The sequence below is a fragment of the Coptis chinensis genome, chromosome 8, assembly GCF_015680905.1.
Source record: "Coptis chinensis isolate HL-2020 chromosome 8, ASM1568090v1, whole genome shotgun sequence".
Taxonomy (NCBI): Eukaryota; Viridiplantae; Streptophyta; class Magnoliopsida; order Ranunculales; family Ranunculaceae; genus Coptis; species Coptis chinensis.
Genome location: NC_141463.1, coordinates 35,583,753 through 35,595,082, shown reverse-complemented (window position 1 = coordinate 35,595,082; position 11,330 = coordinate 35,583,753).

Below are 11,330 nucleotides of genomic sequence, written 5' to 3'. Positions count from 1 at the left end.
TTCTGTTTATAGCCTAAATAAAGAATTGATCGGGCATACAACAAAAAGTGCTTTACCAACGGCTCAAAGAATGATGATACTTACAACCTTTCTACCTCAAAGTCATATTGATTCACTACAAAAAAAATATTGCAATAACGACATTCACTCAACCATCAAACGAAAGACCTTCCATTCATACATGGGGTGTCTTAAATAACTTTTATATTTATAATTCATTTGTTATTCATACATACATACATACATACGTATAAATGAGCATTCATAGCATTTCATTCATACATTTTACTCATTAAATCATTATATTATTATTATACTTTGGGCTTGGGACACCCCAAAATTCAATACATTACCATTGCACTTGTGGTCGGCGACACCCCAAATTTCATTACGTTATCATTACACTTTGGGGGCGGCAATACCCCAAACTTCATTACATTATCATTATACTTTGCGGCGACACCTCAAATTTCATTACGTTATCATTATACTTTGGGGGCGGCGACACCCCAAACTTCTTTACATTATCATTATACTTTGGGGGCAGAATACTACAAATTTCATTATGTTATCATTACAATATGGGGGCAGTGACACCCCAAATTTCATTATGCTATCATTACACTGTGGGGCGGCGACACCCCAAATTTCATTGTTATCATTACACTTTGGGGGCGGCTACACCCCAAATATCATTACGTTATCACTATATTATAGGGGCGGCAACACACCAATTACGTTATCCTTAATTCTTATATCTCTTTTGCCGAACTACCTCAAGGCCAGATTACCCGACACTTATATCTTTTGACCGACCGCTACTAAAAAAAGGAGATTTTATGATGGCTAAATTTTATGTTCCTTGACATCTTTCGTATAAACCGTCAAGAAATGTTACTCAACATTCTTTTTATGACACTTGATGTATATTGTTGATAGCTATAGTAAAGACGTCATCGACTTTCTTAACGGTTTTTGGATAAACTATCAAGAATCTTAACTTTACATTTTTTTCATGACGCTGATAGTGGAGCCGTAATAGATTTTATTGATTCTTTTTCTAAAAGCGTAAAGCTAATTATATTTAACTTTTCTTATTTTAAGCAACCATTTTTTTTAGGTCAAATAGTCAATACCCAATATAGAATATCTAAAGTATTCTAAACCACACTCGCCAATTGCCACCAAGTAATAAGAGCATTCCCAATGCAAGTCATTATTTTTCCCCTCTTTTCACCTCCACGTAGGCAGTATTTTCCCTCTTTTCCATTGTTTTGGTGAAAAGCAAGGTGAAGCTGCCCAATGCAAAGGTGAATATTAATCTCGAACGGGATGTTAGATTCCGTCTGGACGTAAAAATTGAAAAAACGCTCCGGACGGAATGAAACATCCCGTATGAAATTTTTTTTTAAAAAAAAAGTCGAAAAATCATGCGAGACGGAATGAAACATTCTGTCAAAAAAACCCATTTAAAAAAAAAAAAAAAAAACACACACATGAGACGGAATCCAACATCCCATCCGAAGTTCACAACTTAGCCACTATCTCAATTGAAGGTTTCACCTTCGTTTTGACTTGGAAAAATAGTCACCTTAGTATTCACCTTTGCATTGGGCAAAGGTTTTGAACTATTTGGAGGTGAATAAAGTCACAAACCCACCATAAGAGCATTTGCAATGTAGGGATTATGAGGGGTTTGTGACTATAGTCACCAGTTTTTGGCAAAAATGGTTGTGTAATGCAGTGGTGAATACCTGGTGACTATTTTCCCTAGTTGATTTCAAAGGTGAAACCTTCCACCGAAATAGTGGCTGACTTGTTAACTTCGGATGGGATATTGGATTCCGTCTCGTGTGTTTTTTTCGATTTTTTCTTCGGACGGAATGAAACATTCCGTCTCATGTGTTTTTTCGATTTTTTTTTTCAGTTTTTTTAACTTCAGACAAAATACCGGACGAGATGTTACATTCCGTCTGGATCAAAAAACCTCTAGACAGAATCTAACATCCCGTCCGAGATCTTTTATTCACATTTGCATTGCACAACTTCACCTTGTTTTTCACCGTTTTAGTGAAAAGATGGTGAATAAGTGCTGAGGTGGCGATGATGAGGGGGATTATATTGCATTGCAAATGCTCTAATGACTTGCATTGGGAATGCTCTAAAACCCAAAAAAATTTAACCTAAAGACTACGGTCGTCGCTCAAAACTCAAAATTTCGGTACTCAAAATGAAAGTAGGGACAATTAAATTAAAAAAAATGGTGCGCATGGATTCTTCTCTCCAATCTTTTCTCAAGCTCTAACCTCTCTCCACCATTTGCTCCGACTCCGGCTCCGGCTTTGGCTTTGGCTTCGATTCTATAATATTTAGCTTCAAGATAATACCGTGGGAGATAGACGTACGTCAAGAGCTTAAGAAAAACTAGTGTGGTTACCCCCAGCTACTCTCCACTCTCATCTCATCTCATATTCTTATCTATAAAACAAAACTGTTATCTCATTATTTGTAAACCATGCCTAACCAAATAAATTGGAGCTCCCACATTCCAATGGAGTAAACGAGAAAGATGAGTATTGTGTCCCCATGAAACATAGAGGATGCGATTTGCGTAACCATCTTTCTACCTAACTTTATGGTAAAAAACGGTTATTTTCTCTTTCATTTCTTTTATTTAAATCTCTCTAATCAATCTTCATCTTATATGGGTATTCAATTCCCTTTTTATTATCCCTATTTGTATTGATTAGTTGGATATGCAGAAGAAATAGGCGTGAGCGTGCTAGACAAGGGAACAACAACGACAATCCTTATCCTATCAATCAGTGAGTTAATACCTCAAGGTATAGTATTACTCTCTCTCTCACAGCTAGTATGAAATGAAAATGGAAATGGAAAGTTTCTTGCAATTAATTATGTTTGCTTTTTTATCACTATTATAATGCATATATATAATTCGATCATTTTTTAAACTGCCTGTGGTCTTTGTGCAAGTGCATATACACTGTTTGAATGAACTTCTAATAGATATATGCCTGGTCTTGCCCTCTCATATTCTGATTCACACTAGCATAGTACTACTTAAATATTACATTGTACATCATTGATCATTTAGTGCTTCTAGTATTAAATTAACCATTTTTCTTGTCCATCAAACTCATAGTGATTCATAATGTGGAATGAGTGACTGAATTGTTTTTGCCAGGTTATCAAGCCGAAAGAAATCTAATGGTAATGGAAGTAACCAGGTTCACATTTGGATCAAACTAGAAAGTCAATGTTATTAATTAAAGAAGGTATGTACTTCGCACAGCTTGAACTAATGTAGTTGCTAATTATGTCAAATATATATTGATGGAGAAATGTAAGCTTGTTTGGAAATTCTTGGACTTGGTAGAAGTTGGAATAATATAGTAGGAGATATAAGGATGGATATGAGATCTCTGTATGTGGGTGGTTTGTTTGATCTTAGGGCTATTCAATTAAACATCGGTCATATATCTTAGGTAGTAGAACACTGTTAGAAAGCATTGACGCATTAATCACCACTCGGATGGAACATGGAAGCTAAAATAACTATGTTTGTAGTTGCAACTTATCAGTAAGGGCTTGTTGCCATTGATTAACTTTGTTTGGACTAGCATAGTCTGAATTTTCAGTAATAACTTGGTACGTTCTAAATTTTCAGCACTAACTTGGTACGTTTCTATGTAATTTCATCGTCTTTAATTTGGAAGTGTGTATTAGGTCCTTGGCTCCTTGCCCAATAGGTTTCCACTCTCAAGAGGAATGACTTTGTAAGTGTTCGGCATAGATGAGTATTGAAATCATTGAAGTCACATTATTAAACACACAATCTTGTTCTAATAAGATAGAAGTTTAATGAGCTAAAGGTGTCACTTTGTAGAAATTTCTAACCACCACGTACTATCCTTCTAATACAATTTTGCTTCATTTATGTCCAATAATCTTACTATTCCTTTCCTTACATGAATTATTAATTGGTGCTTACTTAACTTTTGCAGTATTGTATTGAGTCCATTAATATCACATCGGTGGTTTATTATGCTTTCAATTTTATCTTATTTCGTTGTTTTTTCTTAGGTTTTGCATGAGGTTCGAAAGATGAATGAAAGACTGCAAGTATTGGCTGTTGATTAACATTTTTGTTGGATATTTGTGCTTAATAATGTAGTTAGTTTTTTGTAGTTTTTCAATAGTGTATCCATGTTAATTGTGAATGAATATGTATAATGATGTTATGATCTTGTTATTGACAACATATATAGATTGAATTGAAATCTCTTCTACACTAATATAGTACGGTTTAAGTTTATGGTAATGAGCATAGAGGTTGAATATCTAGTCCATCAGCGATAGAGGTTTACAGTATACGAAATGCAATTTTTTTTTTTTTTTTTGAAAAATTAGAAATTTTTTATGATGTTTGTAGCATAAATGTCATTAAGTGAACTATATCTTGACGCTTTTTGTCATTAAATTTTGACAATTGTACAAGAAACTATCATAAACAGTGTCCTGTTATAACATTTCTGAACTAATTTTTACCAATAAAAATAGAATTTTCTTGACACTTTCACTTAAATTGTCATGGACTTTATATGACAGTTTTGGTAAACTTTTTATGACACCCCAAGAATGACGACTATTTTTTCAACTAGAAAGTGTCATTATATGTATTTCATGACAACTTTTAACTGTTATTAAATGTCCTTTTTTTAGTAGTGGACCCTTTATATTTTGATCTATTTTGATTACCAATCTAATAAAAAACAGATAAAATCCAAATATCATAAATACCGTGCAAAAATAAACATAATAGAGAAAGAATAAATCGTAATCTAACCTCATCAATAAAAAATAAAAAAACAATCTTCATAAACCACTAGGACTCTCTAGCTCACCAAAGACAACTATGTCCATAACCTGGTTTTTTAGATCCTCTCAACATATTATAATTCCTTTGCCGCTACTATATGTTTGACAATCACTAACAACAAATCAATTTTGAACTTGCCGCTGGACACTATCTGATTTTTTGATGCCGATTAGTTTTCGAAACGATTCAAACCGACCGAAATTCCAATCATTCTCCCTATTATATATTTTCAAATCAATCTATCAATTGCTTCTAAATCAAATTGTCGATCGTAAGTTTATAGCCGATCAATTCATTTCAATAATTTGCCGATCATATATATATATAAAAAAAATACACACAAGCAAGTACGTTGTCGCTCCAACACTTAACAATTTACTGATCATCCTAAACAAGTGTACTTCAATCAAGTTGTCGATCCCTTTGAACTGCCGATCCTTTTGAAACTGACGATCTGAACAGTTGTGATTGCCACTGAATGAGTTGTCGATCCTCTGAATTACCGCTGTATACTGTTGTCGTTCCTTTGATAAGAGAAACCGATGCTTTTTCCATTATATTACTTGCCGATCAAATTCCTAAAACCAATTAACGTGCCGATCAATTTGGTTTAAATTGAAATCATTTGTTTTGAGCTTGCCGCTCGTTGATACCGATCAGTTTTCGAAATAATTCAAACCGATCGATACCAATCCTTCCACCACCATCAACGGCGACTCCTGCATATCCACCACCTGTAGAGGCAGCAGCAGCAACAACAGAACAACTGATAAGAAGACAGAACAGCAACATAGATAGCGCGTTCTCTAGCATGATCTATATTAGGCCGATTTGTTTGCCAATCTAATTTTGCTGTTCTAATTTGTTTGCCGATCCATAAGCAGACATTTTTTTTTGCCGATCCTCTTGGTGAAGGCAAATCTATATATACTAAGCATATTAGCAAAAACTCACTTCTTTTAGTCTACCAATTCTTCAACTGCCGACCATACCTTAATTTTTTTTTTTTTTTTTATTTTTTTTTATTTCCCACAATTTTATTTACCAAGCAGCCATTAGATTTTATTCAACCAAAAAAGTCCAAAACCCAACTTTAATCTTTAACCTACCCAAGATCTAAATTGTCGATCATTTTATCTAATATATATCTCATTTTAACAAACTGCCCTTTGTCATTTCAATCAAATTAGCCGACCCTTATATCTTTTGGCCGACCCCCTTTTAAATCTTTGGCTTTTATTTACCTATCTAAATTAAATCTAAAAATTCCGAACAGATTTTGGTAACCCAAATTGAAAATTGGATTGAGTTTCTAATTGTTCTAAACTTCTTATATTGTTACCCGATCCCTTTGATTGGTAGCTCCATTTCTCTCTCAACCTAAAGCAAGCAATTGTGAATATTGGTACCCGTCTTTTCCTTTTTTGGGTAGTAGCCTAGATATTGTTTGCCGATCTAATTGTCTTATTTTGCAGATCCTATTCTTTCCTTTGTCGTCCAAACTTTCTAATTAAAACCATAAAAAAGTTTGCCGATCCTTTCTGTCAGAATTAGAAAGGTCTACGCCTAATTAATTAAAAAGCCAATACCCAATTTTGATTTTTTGGCCCACCCCTTTACATTTCAGCCACTCTAAAAATCCCATGGACCCATCTTTTATGGTCTTTTAAGTTTTAACTTAGCCTCCAATTCCTAACTGCCGAGTGTCAACCCACCAAACAATTCTATGCCGTCCAAAACAAATCAGTTTGAACTTACCAATCAGTCTAAACTTGATGATCAAATTCAATTTCTCAAAATCAAACAATTCAAATATTTCCCGCTCAATCACTTTGCCTATCAAGTTTGTCAATTGCCCAAAACAAATCAGTTTGAACTTACCAATCAGTCTAAACTTGATGATAAAATTCAATTTCTCAAAATCAAACAATTCAAATATTTCCCGCTCAATCACTTTGCCTATCAAGTTTGTCAATTGCCGAAAAAAAAAAAAAAAAAAACAAACAAACACGGAAAGGAGAGTAACACCAGTGAGTGGTTGCTGTTTGAGAGTAAAAAAAAAAACACTCATCAGGTTACGATCACAACACTTATCTTTATATCCATCTCATTTTCACCTTGCTTAAGCTATCCGTTCTATGTTTGCCAATCAAAATAACTTATCAAGTTATCGATCTGTGCAAAGTTGAACTTGCTGATCAATTTGAATAACTGTTGCCTCACCCAAACTTATCAGCCTTACCGATAAACCAAAATTTCTATCAAGTTACCCATCATTTTGTCGTGCATATGCTCTGTTCTATTTTGTCGATCCTTTTGTGAAGGCAAATCTATATATACTGCGCCCATAGTTATATGCTAAGCCCAAACAAATCAGTTTGAACTTACCAATCAGTTTAAACTTGCTGATCAAATTCAATTTCTCAAAATCAAATAATTCAATTACTTGCTGCTCGATACCATTGCCGATCATTGAACTGCTCAATTTTAAATTTTGAGCCGATTGGTTTTTCGAAAAAGCAAGTTGTCGATTGGTCAATTTGCTGATCAAGCTCGAAACCGAAACCCAATCTCAATTGGCTGGGTTGGGTCATCTATCAATTGAAATTGAAATTCAATTACTCATCCAATAACTTGCCGATCAATACAAAATTCTCAATCAATCAATATTCACTAATCTAGCTTAGCCAACCAATACAATCAAAACCGATCAGTTTTACGAAATTGTACGCAATTCACCTAATTAACTTAAGCAATCCAAACAATTCACCTCTCAAACCAATCGAAATTACCAATCCTTGATCCTTCTCCTATTATATCTTTGCCTATCCACCAACAATTACTTACATTTCGAAAAACCTAAGTGTTTCAATTGCTCAACAAAACAACATAACCTAATATATTTCTTTGTTGAATCTTTGATAGCCGAGCAACTCAATACAAGCGTGCCTAATCAAACTTTTGTTAAGTTAACATCCCTTATCAACAAACCAATCTATGTGTGTGCCTATCCCAATTACTTTTCAAAGAAATATCAGTACACCTGTTTGCCGCCCCATATATAATGTTCTTTCATGTTTTTTGCCGATCCTCTTGGTGAACAATCTTTCCATCTAATTTAATTTAGCCTATTAGAAACCCACCATCAAAGCCACCTTTTTAGATTTCGTCCGCTTAACCAAATAAAACTATAAAAAAGGCCCATAGGCCATACATCCCATTTTCATATTCTTTTAACTAGCCCTTCCAATCATTATACTTTACTTTAAGATTCTTTTATATTTACCAAATTGCCATTAAATTTTATAAACTACAAGAAAACCATAAACCCAACTTTGATTTTTACCTATCCTAACTTCAAATTTTTAGATCATTTTATTTTCAATACCTTTTTTTACGAAATTGGCCACTTATCAATTAACATATAAATTGACCAACCGCTTATATTTTGAAATTATTCAAAAGATTATCTATTTGTCTATCATTTAATATCCATGTACATAAACGAATTCCTCCAATATATTAACTATCCCACCAATTTCATAAAACCTACCAAAAATCCATTATTTGCCACACGGGCTTTGCCCATATAACAAAGAGAGGGCGATGTTCCGGCCCTACAGATGTGGCCCAATAAAAGCCCAAATCAATACAAACTCACACTCAGAGCTAGCCTACTTACCTACCTACAATAAAATCTATGCTCAGAACCCACAAAGCCCATGTTCAGAGCTTATCTATAATAAAGCCTACACTTAGAGCCCATGTTCAAAGCCTATGCTCAAAGCCTATGCTCAAAGTCTACATACCTACACGTAAAATCAATATCAATTACGCACATGTTTTGTGAGTTAAACAACTTCCACAACTTCGTCCACATTCAAGATTCACTTCCATCAACTTCATATCGTGTGACAGTTCTCCCACCAGTTCTCAAACTTCATCCCATGATTGGAATATTGGAGAACGAAGAAGTAACTATCACTAATCCTACCTATAAAATCCAACATTCGTCATTTTTCAGAACTACGCAATTGAGACTTGATCTTAAGTAATATCTTTGGATACATAGGCAACTTCAAACCGAAGTCCAGTCTCAACTCTATCTCTTTCGAAAATATCACTTTCGACCCAACTGGTGTGTTTTGGCAAATCTTGTCGAAACAGTTATGAAGCACTTACCATAATGATTATCTTCTCAAAATTTTAGCTCATTTGGAAACCTCTAACATAGATAAAATTTGTTGTCATCTTTAAAATGAAATCTAACAGTCCAGAAATATTGTGTTTTTGTAACCGTTTTTTGCCAATATTATTAGAGGTTTCCAAATGAGTTGAAATTTTGTGGAGATGATCTTAATATTGATTTTATCATATCCACAAAAAATTAGGTTTGAATTCATTTTGTAGGTAAAATTTTACTTACGTACTTATTTTAAGTTAACTTAAGCAGTTATATATATATATATATATATACGGTTTGTCTAGGGTGCCACTCTTAGAGTGCCACCCTTATCTCACTCTTCATTTGAGCCGTCCGATCTCGCCCTCTAGATCTCAAGATCTAATTCACCAAATTTACCGATATTTACCGATATTCGATATTTATTTCTTAAAAAAAAAAAAAAAACCCATCTTCACCAATACTCTCGGCTTCTTCTTCACCAATACTCTCTCTCGGCTTCTTCTTCACCAAAAAAAAAATCAACAAAAACCGATCTTCACCAAAAACCGATCTTCACCAAAAAAACAGACCGATCTTCACCAAAAAAAACAGACCGATCTGTTTTTTATTAACAAAAAAATACCAAAAACACGAAATTGGGTTAGGTTCTCTCTCTCTCGGCTTCTTCTTCTCCAATTTGAACCAAGCTTCGGATTAAGGTATTTTCGAACATTTAATTGCGTTTGATTTGTTGTTTAATTAGTAAACAACCCTTTTTTGTTCCCTCCAATTGAAAGAAAGAGAGGAGGAGAATAAGTTAAAGAATAGGCGTGTGAGAGAGAGAGTCTTAATTATTAATATGGATATTTGAGAATTGAACTGGGAAGCAAACTTTGTAGCAAAATAAGTGTCAAATTATCACTAGGTTCATTTGTCGAAAAGAAAATTAAAGTTTCAATGATGAATTACATGACAAGATACAAAAAGAGTAAACACGGTTTAGCTAAAAATAGATGTTGAGTTAAGTTACTATTTAGAGAATAAATCATGGTTATTTTCATTATTGATTTTGAATTAATAATTTAGCGTAACGGAAGAAGTTATGCGAGAGGATTTTGCATTGTAAACTCCTCGGCTACTAAGACAAATTTTAAAATGAAAGTATATTATGAATGCTAACCAATTTGCTGCATTTTTATTTTCTTCCTTTGCTTTTGGATTTTTTGTTTTGTTCGGTGAAAGAGAAAGAAAAAATGTTAAGGTTTGTACGTTTCATCACTCGTCACTAATGCTATACTCATCTTCACATTATCTATTATAAATTGATAATTATGGCTAAGCCTTAACTCTGCCATCCAACAGACATTTCTGTTTCAATATTAAGAATACATCCTCCAATCGAATTCCATACATAGGACCTACAGTTAGTAGTTGGTACTACTCAACAAACTACACAATCCCACCGTGGAAGGAGTGAGGGAAACAATGATTAGTTAAAATCAAGGTATTAAGATGATTGATATTTTTTGGTAAAAAGTAGATGGATAAGTTTAACCGCATGTTTAAGCCCATACAATTAATAATAATACAATTCTTAGGACTTTGTTGAGGGTTTCAGCCGAGTTTTAAATTTTGTCGAGTTTTGAACTCTGTCGAGTTTTGAATTGTCGGGAGTTGATGAACTAGCATATTAGGTGAGTTTTAAATTGCGTCGGAGTTAGGTGAACTCTGTCGAGTTCGATGAACTCTGTCGAGTTCGGTGAATTGTCGAGTTTTGAACTCTGTCGAAGTTCGGTGAATTCGTCGAGTTTTGAATTTGTCGAGTTCTAAATTCTGTCGAGTTTCGGTGAACTCGTCGAGTTTTGAACTTTGTCGAGTTCTAAATTTCTGTCGAGTTTTGAATTACGTCGAGTTTTGAACTCGTCGAGTTTTGAACTCTGTCGAGTTCTAAATTGATTAGAGTTCGGTGAATTTCTGCCGAGTTTTGAACTCTGTCGAAGTTTTAAATTTCTGTCGAGTTCGGTGAATTGTCGAGTTTTGAACTGTCGAGTTGGTGAATTAACATATTGGTGAACTCTGTCGGAGTTTTGAACTCTATTAGAGTTTTGAGCTAAAGTGGATTGATCCGGTCGGCGTGGCTAAGTTGAAAAAAGAAGGGAGTCCTATATATTCTATCTTGTATTGATGGCTCATTTTGGCTCACTTCCTCGATATGGGATCGAAAATGTTAAGTACTCAGATTTATTTGAGAGGTAGCGGGTTAAT